Source organism: Chiloscyllium plagiosum, unplaced genomic scaffold, assembly GCF_037043375.1.
Source record: "Chiloscyllium plagiosum isolate Xiang-an unplaced genomic scaffold, Cpla_swu_hap1 HiC_scaffold_19, whole genome shotgun sequence".
Lineage (NCBI taxonomy): Eukaryota > Metazoa > Chordata > Chondrichthyes > Orectolobiformes > Hemiscylliidae > Chiloscyllium > Chiloscyllium plagiosum.
The window spans coordinates 10,136,138-10,148,191 of NW_028270157.1; the positions used below are offsets into that span (position 1 = coordinate 10,136,138).

The 12,054-nt window shown below is 45.0% G+C and overlaps 1 protein-coding gene across 1 annotated transcript in view; it reads left to right on the plus strand.

Annotated features, from left to right (window-relative positions):
• Positions 1 to 268: 268 nt before the first annotated feature.
• The window catches only part of LOC122559860 (monocarboxylate transporter 2-like), a 185,515-nt gene continuing 173,729 nt past the window's right edge, over positions 269 to 12,054 (plus strand). Inside the window, exon 1 of the mRNA XM_043709985.2 lies at positions 269 to 354. The gene's annotated coding sequence lies outside the window, so the exon portion shown is untranslated. The remainder of the gene's footprint in view (positions 355 to 12,054) is intronic.

A 12,054-nucleotide genomic window follows, 5' to 3' on the forward strand; every position in this document is an offset into this window, starting at 1 on the left:
GCTGGGAAATAAATAAATGCCTCCCCTTCAGACACAGGACGGCTTTGTAGTCGGCGGGTAGACTGTGTGACATTGATAACGCTTCCTTGGAATTGGCGCTTTCATCATTGAGGGCAGATCCCAGAAAAGGGAGGAGTTGGGACATGTTGGTGGTGGAAGGAGGAGAGAGAGAGAGAGATGGGGAGGAGGGGATGGGGGAAGAGAGAACACAATTGAGGGGAGGGGAAAAAAGTGCCGGGCAGTGGAGGGAGCCATCATCTTTTTAACGTCAACGTTTCTCGTCAGCGCATCAACTGGGATAGAGGGATAAGGGGGACGCTGGCGGACATCCCCCCTTTGTATAACGCGACACAGGTAAGGGCTGGGAGTGGGGAATGGAGAGAGAGGCAGAGACAGGCAGAGGGAGAGGGGAGATGCTGTTAACTTCTGTCTGTCTGGGTAACCCCCCCACCCCGTCTGGGTAACCCCCCTGGGTAACCCCCCCACCCCCTTGCTTCAGGTCCCCTCTGGAGAGGTGGTGAATTTCATCTCCTACCTTGTTAGTATCAGGGAAGGTCAGAGCGCAGCCTGGAAATTCCTACCCCCGCTACTTCATGTGTGTGTGTAGAGGACACTGGAAATAGACAAATTCAACCCTGGGATAATCCCCTTGTCGTAAACGTACTGTCCCAGATGGGCGCCCGAACCCAATTCTAAATCCCAATTCTCCTATTGTGAGTCAAAGAGGCTTTGACTTTGTGAACCATCTGCTGTTTTACTGCCAGCCTCTGCTCGGGATTAATAATGTGTCTGCGTGGTGTACACACACATTTTATTTCTTTGCATTTTCGCTGCAAAAAGAGAACTTTACATATTCTGTGGACAATATCCCCTTTAATCGCGTGATACATTCATGACCGTGTTACTATTTCTGTGTGGGTGGGTGTTTGAAAATGAATGGATGAGGTGAACCCTTACTGTACAGAGGTGTGTGTTATTACTGCTGAGTCCATCCCCACCATCTGCAGCGTCAGAGTGGGCAGGGCAGCAGCTCTGGGAGCTGGTTTGCTGTTTAGCAGTGAGATCATATCGCTCTATTCCCCTCTTGCATGGTATCATTCCACCGCCTCAGCTCACAAGACACAAGCGTGATTGTTGTGCCGGGCGGGTACGGATTGAGTCGATCTTCACACATGATACTTCAGATTATTCTCTCCTACACAAGAAAAGCAGCCAGCAATGTTTAGTTTTCTGTTTAATGAATGTCCATCATTGAGGAGGACTGGTTTTGTAGCATTTGGTTTTGAAAATAAAAGCAGGAATGCTGTCGATCAGAAACAAAAGCAATTTGCTGGAAAAGCTCAGCAGGTCTGGCAGCATCTGTGGAGAGAAGTCAGAGTTAACGTTTCAGGTTGAGTAACTCTTGTGACTGTACAAAGTTAAAAATCACACAACACCAGGTTATAGTCCAACAGGTTTATTTGGAAGCACTAGCTTTTGGAGCGCTGCTCCTTCAGGTGGTTATGGAGTACGCCACATTACTCCACAGCCACCTGATGAAGGAGCGCCTTCAAATAAACCTGTTGGACTATAACCTGGTGTTATGTGATTTTTTTTAACTTGCTGCACCCCAGTCCAACACTGCAGCTGCAAATCTATGACTGTAAGAGTCAACCACATTGCCCTGGGTCTAAAGTTACATGCGGACCAGGCTAAGAATTTGTGATAAAACAGGTAAAGTTGCCTTCAGGCTATTCTCTTATTAGAGAGAGATGGCCATGTGACCCAAAACATTAACGCTGATTTCTCTCCACAGACCTGCTGAGCTTTTCTAGCAATCCTAGCAATTTCTGTGCTTTTAGTTTTGAAAGTGGATTGTCCCTCAGTGTCAGGTTAAGACCGTTTTGATTGTGAATTCTCCTTCCCCTCACCTTGGCATTCTCCCTCAAATCCAGTTGGCATTGTTTTTTACTGATTCATAAACATATAGAAAATAGGTGCAGGAGTAGGCCATTCGGCCCTTCGAGCCTGCTGCACTGTTCAATCCGGTCATGGCTGATCATGCAATCTCAGTATCCCACTCCCACTTTCTCCCCACGCCCCTTCGTTCCTTTAGCCGCAAGGGCCACATCCAGCTCCCTCTTGAATATAACGAGCAAACTGACCCCCAGCAACCTTCTGTGGCAGAGAATTGTTGTAGATGTTCGTGGTTAGGACAATATCTATCATCCATTCCTATTTGCCCCAGAGAGCAGTTAGTACCCAGGATGGGGGAGTCCAGGGCATAGGTTTAGGGTGAAAGGGAAAAGATTGAAAAGGGACCTAAAGGGCAACATTTTCACACAGACGGCGGTGTGTGTATGGAATGAGTTGCCAGAGGAAATGGTGGAGGTTGGTACAATTACAGCATTTGAAGGGTGTCTGTATGGGTATATGAATAGGTTGGGTTTAGAGAGATGGAGCCAAACGCTGACAAATGGGACTAGATTAAGTTAGGATATCTGGTCAGCATGGATGCCGCAGGGTATGTTTCCATGCTGTACAGCTGTATGACTCTATGATTGTAAGAGTCAACCACATTGCCTAGGGTTAGATGTGGGCCAGACTAAGAATATGGGATAGAAAAGCTAAAGTTGCCTTAAAGCTACTCTCTTACTAGAGAGAGCGAGCTAGTGGTGGTTTCACTTGAGGGTCACCACGTGTCAGCAAGTGGAAAGGTTGAGAATGAGTTTCACAGTTACCTCAGCTGGATGTTGGGTTTGAGCCCACACTGTCAGTGTCACCTTGCATCTCAAGTGAGCCTTCCAGCCAAGTGAGTTAAGTGGACCCCAATCTGACATGTAGGTTTTACATAAAGGATGTTAGTGAACAATTGACAGGAGTTACTTGGTCATCATTTGGCTAGTTTCCCAGCTTCAGATGTTTTATTGAAATCAAATTTCATCATCTGCCATGGTGGGGTGCAAATTCATATCCCCAGAATAATTGCCTGGCCCTCTGGATTATTTATAGAGTGACATTACAACATTACCTCCCTTGTATTATTTACAAATGTTTAATGACTTTGTTGTACTTTCGTAAAAGACAGTAAGATGTATTAGCAGAATTCACTGCGTCTGCCCTGCCATTCAATGAGATCATGGCTGATCTGATAATCCTCACCTCCATGTTCCCTGCCCTTTCTCCATAATCCCTAGAATCCAATTCTAATTAAAAATCTATCTTTGGCTTAAAAATGCTGAAATGACCCATCCTCATCATCCCTCCCCAGGAGAGGATTTCACCGATTCATTACCATCTGAGAGAAGAAATTTCTCCTTATCCCTGTCTTAAAAAGGCGCCCCCTTATCCTGAGATTAAGCCCTCTTGTCGTAGACTCTGTCACAAAGGGAAACAACCTTTCCATACCTGCCCTGACAAATCCTCTAAGAATTTCTGTTTCAATAAGGTCACTGCATTTATTTCAATGCAAGGGGCCTAACAGAGAAGAACATGGGACTGGGATATCATAGCAATTCAGAAACATGGCTCAGGGATGGGCAAGACTGGCAGCTAAATGTTCCAGGATACAATTGCTACAGGAAAGATAGAAAGGGAGGCAAGAGAGGAGGAGGAGTGGCATTTTTGATAAGGGATAGCATGACAGCTGTGCTGAGGGAGGATATTCCTGGAAATACATCCAGGGAAGTTATTTGGGTGCAACTGAGAACTAAGAAACGGATGATCACCTTATTGGGATTGTATTTTTTAACCCCCTAATAGAGGGAAATTGAGAAACATACTTGTAAGGAGATCTCAACTATCTGTAAGAATAATAGGGTAGTTATGGTAGGCGATTTTAACTTTCCAAATATAGACTGGGACTGCCATAGTGTTAAAGGTTTAGATGGAGAGAATTTCTTAAGTGCAGACAAGTCAATTTTCTGATTCAGTATGTGGATGTACCTACTAGAGAAGGTGCAAAACTTGATTCTGGATCAGTGGTGCTGGAAGAGCACAGCAATTCAGGCAGCATCCGAGGACAGGCAAAATCGACGTTTCGGGCAAAAGCCCTTCATCAGGAATAAAGGCAGAGAGCCTGAAGCGTGGAGAGATAAGCTAGAGGAGGGTGGAGGTGGGAAGAGAGTAGCATAGAGTACAATAGGTCAGTGGGGAAGGAGATGAAGGTGATAGGTCAGGGAGGATAGGGTGGAGTGGATAGGTGGAAAAGGAGCTGGGCAGGTCGGACAAGTCCGGACAAGTCAGGGGATCGATTTGCTGGAGGTTAGAAGCTAGGATGAGGTGGGGGAAGGGGAAATGAGGAAACTGTTGAAATCCATATTGATGCCCTGGGGTTGAAGTGTTCCGAGGCGGAAGATGAGGCGTTCTTCCTCCAGGCGTCTGGTGGTGAGGGAGCGGCGGTGGAGGAGGCCCAGCACCTCCATATCCTCGGCAGAGTGGGAGGGGGAGTTGAAATGTTGAGCCACGGGGCAATTTGGTTGATTGGTGCGGGTGTCTCGGAGATGTTCCCTAAAGCGCTCTGCTAGGAGGCGCCCAGTCTCCCCAATGTAGAGGAGACCGCATCGGGAGCAACGGATACAATAGATGATATTAGTGGATGTGCAGGTAAAACTTTGATGGATGTGGAAGGCTCCTTTAGGGCCTTGGATGGAGGTGAGGGAGGAAGTGTAGGCACAGGTTTTACAGTTCCTGCGGTGGCAGGGGAAAGTGCCAGGATGGGAGGGTGGGTTGTAGGGGGGCGTGGACCTGACCAGGTAGTCACGGAGGGAACGGTCTTTGCGGAAGGCGGAGAGGGGTGGGGAGCGAAATATATCCCTGGTGGTGGGGTCTGTTTGGAGGTGGCGGAAATGTTGGCGGATGATTTGGTTTATGCGAAGGTTGGTAGGGTGGAAGGTGAGCACCAGGGGCATTCTGTCCTTGTTGCGGTTGGAGGAGTTGGGTCTGAGGGCGGAGGTGCGGGATGTGGATGAGATGCGTTGGAGGGCATCTTTAACCACGTGGGAAGGGAAATTGCGGTCTCTAAAGAAGGAGGCCATCTGGTGTGTTCTATGGTGGAACCGCTCCTCCTGGGAGCAGATACGGCGGAGGTGGAGGAATTGGGAATACGGGATGGCATTTTTGCAAGAGGTAGGGTGGGAAGAGGTGTAATCCAGGTAGCTGTGGGAGTCGATGGGTTTGTAGAAAATGTCAGTGTCAAGTCGGTCGTCACTGATGGAGATGGAGAGGTCCAGGAAGGGGAGGGAGGTATCAGAGATGGTCCAGGTAAATTTAAGGTCAGGGTGGAATGTGTTGGTGAAGTTGATGAATTGCTCAACCTCCTCGCGGGAGCACGAGGTGGCGCCAATGCAGTCATCAATGTAGCGGAGGAAGAGGTGGGGAGTGGTGCCGGTGTTATTACGGAAGATCAACTGCTCTACGTAGCCAACAAAGAGACAGGCATAGCTGGGGCCCATACGTGTGCCCATGGCTACCCCTTTGGTCTGGAGGATGTGGGAGGATTCAAAGGAGAAATTGTTAAGGGTGAGGACCAGTTCGGCCAAACGAATGAGAGTGTCGGTGGAGGGGTACTGTTGGGAACGTCTGGAGAGGAAAAAACGGAGGGCTTGGAGGCCCTGGTCATGGCGGATGGAGGTGTAGAGGAATTGGATATCCATGGTGAAGATGAGGCGTTGGGGGCCGGGGAAACGGAAGTCTTGGAGGAGGTGGAGGGCGTGGGTGGTGTCTCGAACGTATGTGTGGAGTTCCTGGACTAGGGGGGATAGGACAGTGTCGAGGTAGATAGAGATGGGTTCAGTGGGGCAGGAGCATGCTGAGACAATGGGTCGGCCAGGGTGGTCAGGCTTGTGGATCTTGGGAAGGAGGTAGAACCGGGCAGTGCGGGGTTCCCGGACTATGAGGTTGGAAGCTGTGGGTGGGAGATCTCCTGAGGTAATGAGGTTCTGTATGGTCTGGGAGATGATGGTTTGGTGATGGGGGGTGGGGTCATGGTCAAGGGGGCGGGAGGAAGAGGTGTCCTCGAGTTGGCGTTTGGCTTCAGCGATGTAGAGGTCAGTGCGCCAGACTACCACTGCGCCCCCTTTGTCCGCTGGCTTGATGGTGAGGTCAGGATTGGAGCAGAGGGATTGGAGGGCTGCGCGTTGCTTTTACCAAGGTGCAAATCTTGACCTACTCTTGGGAAATAATCAGGGCAGGTGAGTGAGGTGTCAGTGGGGGAGCACTTTGGGGCCAGCGACCATAATTCTATTTGTTTTAAATTAGTGATGGAAAAGGATAGGCCAGATCTAAAAGTTGAAGTTCTAAATTGGAGAAAGGCCAATGTTGACGGTATTAGGCAAGAACTTGTAAAAGCTGATTGGAGGCAGATGTTTGCAGGTAAAGGGACGGCTGGAAAATGGGAAGCCTTCAGAAATGAGATAACAAGAATCCAGAGAAAGTATATTCCTGTTCAGGTGAAAGGGAAGGCTGGTAGGTATAGGGAATGTTGGATGAATAAAGAAATTGAGCGTTTGATGAAGAAAAAGAAGGAAGCATATGTCAGGCACAGACAGGATAGATCAGTGAATCCTTAGAAGAGTATAAAGGAAGTAGGAATATACTTAAGAGGGAAATCAGGAGGGCAAAAAGGGGACATGAGATAGCTTTGGCTATTAGAATTAAGGAGAATCCAAAGGGTTTTTACAAATATATTAAGGACAAAAGGGTAACCAGGGAGAGAATAGGGCCGCTCAAAGATCAGCAAGGTGGCCTTTGTGTGGAGCCACAGAAAATAGGGGAGATACTAAATGAATATTTTGCATCAGTATTTACTATGGAAAAGGATATGGAAGATATAGACTGTAGGGAAATAGATGGTGACATCTTGCAAAATGTCCAGATTATAGAGGAGGAAGTGCTGGATGTCTTGAATCGGGTAAAGGTGGATAAATCCCTAAGATCTGATCAGGTGTACCCAAGAACTCTGTGGAAAGCTAGAGAAGTGATTGCTGGGCCTCTTGCTGAGATATTTGTATCATCAATAGTCACAGGTGAGGTGCTGGAAGACTGGAGGTTGGCAAACGTGGTGCCACTGTTTAAGAAGGGCGGTAAGGGCAAGACCGGTGAGCCTGACCTCGGTGGTGGGCAAGTTGTTGGAGGGAATCCTGAGGGACAGGATGTACATGTATTTGGAAAGACAGGGATTGATTCGGGATAGTCAACATGGCTTTGTGCGTGGGAAATCATGTCTCACAAACTTGATTGAGTTTTTTGAAGAAGTAACAAAGAGGATTGATGAGGGCAGAGCAGTAGATGTGATCTATATGGACTTCAGTAAGGCGTTTGACAAGGTTTGACTAGCCATTTGGATACAGATCTAGCTCAAAGGTAGAAGACAGAGGGTGGTGGAGGAGGGTTGTTTTTCAGACTGGAGGCCTGTGACCAGTGGAGTGCCACAAGGATCTGTGCTGGGTCCTCTACTTTTTGTCATTTACATAAATGATTTGGATGCGAGCATAAGAGGTACAGTTAGTAAGTTTGCAGATAACACCAAAATTGGAGGTGTAGTGGACAGCGAAGAGGGTTACCTCAGATGACAACAGCATCAGGACCAGTGGGTGAGAAGTGGCAGATGGAGTTTAATTCAGATAAATGCGAGGTGCTGCATTTTGAGAAAGCAAATCTTAGCAGGACTTATACACTTAATGATAAGGTCCTCGGGAGTGGTGCTGAACAAAGAGATCTTGAGATGCAGGTTCATAGCTCCTTGAAAGTGGAGTCGCAGGTAGATAGGATAGTGAAGAAGGTGTTTGGTATGCTTTCCTTTATTGGTCAGAATATTGAGTACAGGAGTTGGGAGGTCATGTTGTGGCTGTCCAGGACATTGTTTAGGCCACTGTTGGAATATTGCATGCAATTCTGGTCTCCTTCCTATCGGAAAGATGTTGTGAAACTTGAAAAGGTTCAGAAAAGATTTACAAGGATGTTGCCAGGGTTGGAGGATTTGAGCTATAGGGAAATGCTGAACAGGCTGGGGCTGTTTTCCCTGGAGCATTGGAGGCTGAGGGATGACCTTATAGAGGTTTACAAAATTATGAGGGGCATGGATTGGGTAGATAGACAAAGTCTTTTCCCTGGGGTTGGGGAGTCCAGAACTAGAGGGCATAGGTTTAGGGTGAGAGGGGAAAGATATAAAAGAGACCTAAGGGGCAACGTTTTCACGCAGAGGGTGGTACGTGTATGGAATGAGCTGCCAGAGGAAGTGGTGGAGGCTGGTACAATTGCAACATTTAAGAGGCATCTGGTTGGGTATATGAATAGGAAGGGTTTGGAGAGATATGGGCCGGGTGCAGGCATGAGGGACTAGATTGAGTTGGGATATCTGGTTGGCATGGACGGTTTGGACCAAAGTGTTTGTTTCCATGCTGTAGGTCTCTATGACTATGACTTTATGACTAACTGCCAAGTCTTCATGCCTACTCACTCAACCAGGTATATAGCTCTGCAGACTCTTTGTGTCATCCTCACACCTTACCTTCCCACTATTTTTGTGTCTCTGCAAATTTGGCTACAATGCTTTCACCTTCCATATTGAAGTTAAAAATCACTCAACACCAGGTTATAGTCCAACTATAATTTATTTGGAAGCACTGTATAACAAAAGATAGAAATTATTTTATAGCAAATGATCTTTTGCTCTACATTCTGTGTCCTATGATCTTACTCCACTAGCTACCTGATGAAGGAGCAGCGCTCTGAAAGCCAGTGCTTCCAAATAAATTATAGTTGGACTATAACCTGGTGTTGAGTGATTTTTAACTTTGTCCTCCCCAGTCCAGCACTAGCACATCATGGCTTCCACATTGAAGAATAACATATATTGAAAATAATTGTGGCCTCAGCATTGATCCTTGTAGCACTCCACTACTTGCAAGTTGCCATCCTGAAAATGATCCCTTATCTCAACTCTTAGTTGTTAGCCAGTCCTCTAATTCATGTTAGTGTACCACCTCCCATCTCATGAGCTCTTGTTTTATTAAGTAGCCTGAACTGTGGTATCTGACCAAATGCATTCTGAAAATCCAAATATATTAATTTGATTGCTTCCCCTTTATCTATTCTGCTTGTTATCTCCTTAAAGAATTTTAATACATTTACCAGGCATGATTTCCACTTCACTCAGTCATGTTGCCTCTGATCATATTATATATTTTTAAATGCTCTGCCATTGCATCCTCTAGAATATACCATGACATTTTCCCAATAACAGACACTAAGCTAACAGGCCAATAGTTCTTTTTTGTCTCCTTTCCTTTTTAACTAAGGTGTTACATTGATAGTTCTCCAGTCCTCTGAGATTATTCCAAACCAAATGATTCTTGGAAGGTTATGACCAGTGTATCTATTATCTCTGTAGCTACTCCCTTTAATATCTAGGATGCATCACAGCAAATCTAGCCGAGCTGTTAATCTATCGTTCTATCAGTTTCCCTAGCAATTTCTTTTCTCGTGTTTGTTATTGTATTTACTTCCTCTCCCCTTGATTAGTTCGTATCTGTGGAACCCCATTTGTGTCTTCAACTGTACCTAATTTCTTTTTGCCTGTCTTCCAATCCAAACAAACTGCAGTGCAGCTCAACAATAGAAGCTATTTCAATTTAACTCAATTTCAACAACAGCGTACAACAATGCATTTTTGCAGTCAATTCTGGCTTTGTGCATAAGAGATTTAATGGCTTTAAAAGTGGTTTGCTGATCAGCCATTTTTATGTAAAGGTCCTTTATTTTTAAAAAGAAAGGGTCCTAAATATATTCTGATCCATCCAGAACATTTTAGAGCACATCAACTTGTTCCCAGGACTGTTCAAAAATATTTGCTTGTTGCTGGTGTATAATTTTCTGTGTGTTGCATTGCTTTGCAATTATCCACTTTAAATGTTTCAGATCCATAAAGGTAGTGCAACTTTAAGATTTTTAAAAAATCTTTAAAAAGGACTGGGGTTAGAAAGTTACAAGCTGTGAGGCTTTTGAAACACCCCTCTAAGTGCAGCTCTGATTTGGATCAAATGCACAAATTGCTGGAGGAACTCAGCAGGTCTGGCAGCATCTGTTGAGAGGAAAAAAATAGTTAATGTTTCAAGTCCAGTGGCCCTTCTTCCCTTGATTTGTGTGGTGTTTAGTAGAAAGTGCTATTCTGTTGGCAGTGTCCAGAGTAGTTTTAATTTAGTTCTGGACAGTTTACTATTAGCAAGTTCATAACCAACATGAGCATTCACAAAGAAGGACATGACAGTGAAAAAATATCACTGCTCATAAAGTAAAGGTTCACACCCATATAACAACTTTCATAATTGCTGTATGACCCAAAGCATTCCACAGATTAAGTTTAAAATGTAGCTCCAGTTATAATACAGGCAGCAAACTTCCATATAGCAAGGTCTCTCAAGCCACAGCATGATAACGGCCAGAGAACCTGTCATAATGAAGTTGGTTGAAGTTGATGTCAGCCAGTTGGGTGTTATTGGGGTTGGTTAGCTCAGTTGACTGGATGGTTGGTCTGTGACGCAGAGCAATGCCAATGGCATGAGTTCAATTCATGTACAATGAAGGATTCTCCTGTCAACCACTCCCCTTACTTGAGGCATGGTGATCCTCAGGTTAAATCAGCACCAGTTGCCTCTCTGTAATGTTCATGACATGCTATCAGCAGGAGATAGAGAATTTGAGGGACAGAAAGGAAAGGTTCTCAGAGAGTTGTAGTGCTGGATATGATCACAGAGAATGAACATCATGTGCGAATACTCAAATCAATATGTTGGCGGACCAAAAGTATTGTTACCATCTGTTGTGGAACAGAGCAACAGCATATTTTTCCCAAGAGACTAATACATTTTGAAGCGAAGGGAAAAGCTTTGTTTGTGGAGCAGTGTCTTTTTGTGGGATTATGTCTGTGCAATTATCTCCTGAATGGGTTGATGCAGATGGTTTCTTTAGAGTGTTGCTTTGATTGCTAAATCACTGGTCATGGAAAGAGTTCCTCATGATATCTCGGTTACAGTTTCCGTCTGTGAAGGTCGGAATATGTGGAGGCAGAAATGCAAACTTTAAACCATTTATTGGAAGGACATGTTTATATCACTGTGGAATAATTGTTACTTGTGTCATGTGAACAGGTGACATGCATCTTTACAGTTATAAAGTCTACAAAGCACTTATTGCACAAGGACAGTCCAATCAGAACAGTGGGCACATGTTAATATTCATGCTTCACATAAGCCTCCCCCCCCCATCCCTCTTCACCAAATCCCACAAATAAGTCCTTCCATTCTGTCTCCTTTTGTGTACACTTAACCTGACAAAGGAGCAGCGATCTGAGAGCTTGTGATTTCAAATAAACCTATTGGACTATAACGTGGCGTTGTGTGTGACTTCTGACTTTGTCTTTCATGTTCATTTGTCTTCACTTGAATGCTTCTATTTTCTTCGACTACTCATGCAGACTGTGTGTTCTCAACCTAATCACTGTCTGCGTAAAGATGTTTCTCCTGAGTTCTCAATTCTATTTATTTTCAATCACCTATTCCCTCTAATTCTTGCCTCACTTTGCAAGTGCAATCGTTTTCTCTAAGCTTAAACAATCAGATTCTTACATAACCTTAAGATTTCTGTGTTTTTGAAACTCCTCCCCCTCCAAGTAAGTCTCTCAGCTCTGAGCACTTTTGCACTGTCTCCAGCGCCTTTATGCGCTTCTTAATAATATGCAGATAGACCTGCAAATGCAGTCTAATCAAGCTTCTAGCTAATTTGTAATCAACCTGTTCAGAGATGTTATGACATACCTCTGGAGCAGATGGGATTTGAACTGAGGCCTTCTGCCTCAGAGGAAGGGAAATTACAACTGAACTATAACAATTCCTTCTAATTAAGCATCTCTGCAATTCTAGTATAACTTCTCTGTTGTTCAATTCCATCCCTCCAGAACCTAAATTCAGTTGTGTCCTGTACAGTCTTATTAGACTGAGTTGCTACTTTTACTGATTTCCTCTATCTGTAATACAACATATAGATACTTACTTACTTTCCAAGCAGTTTGATGGTGTG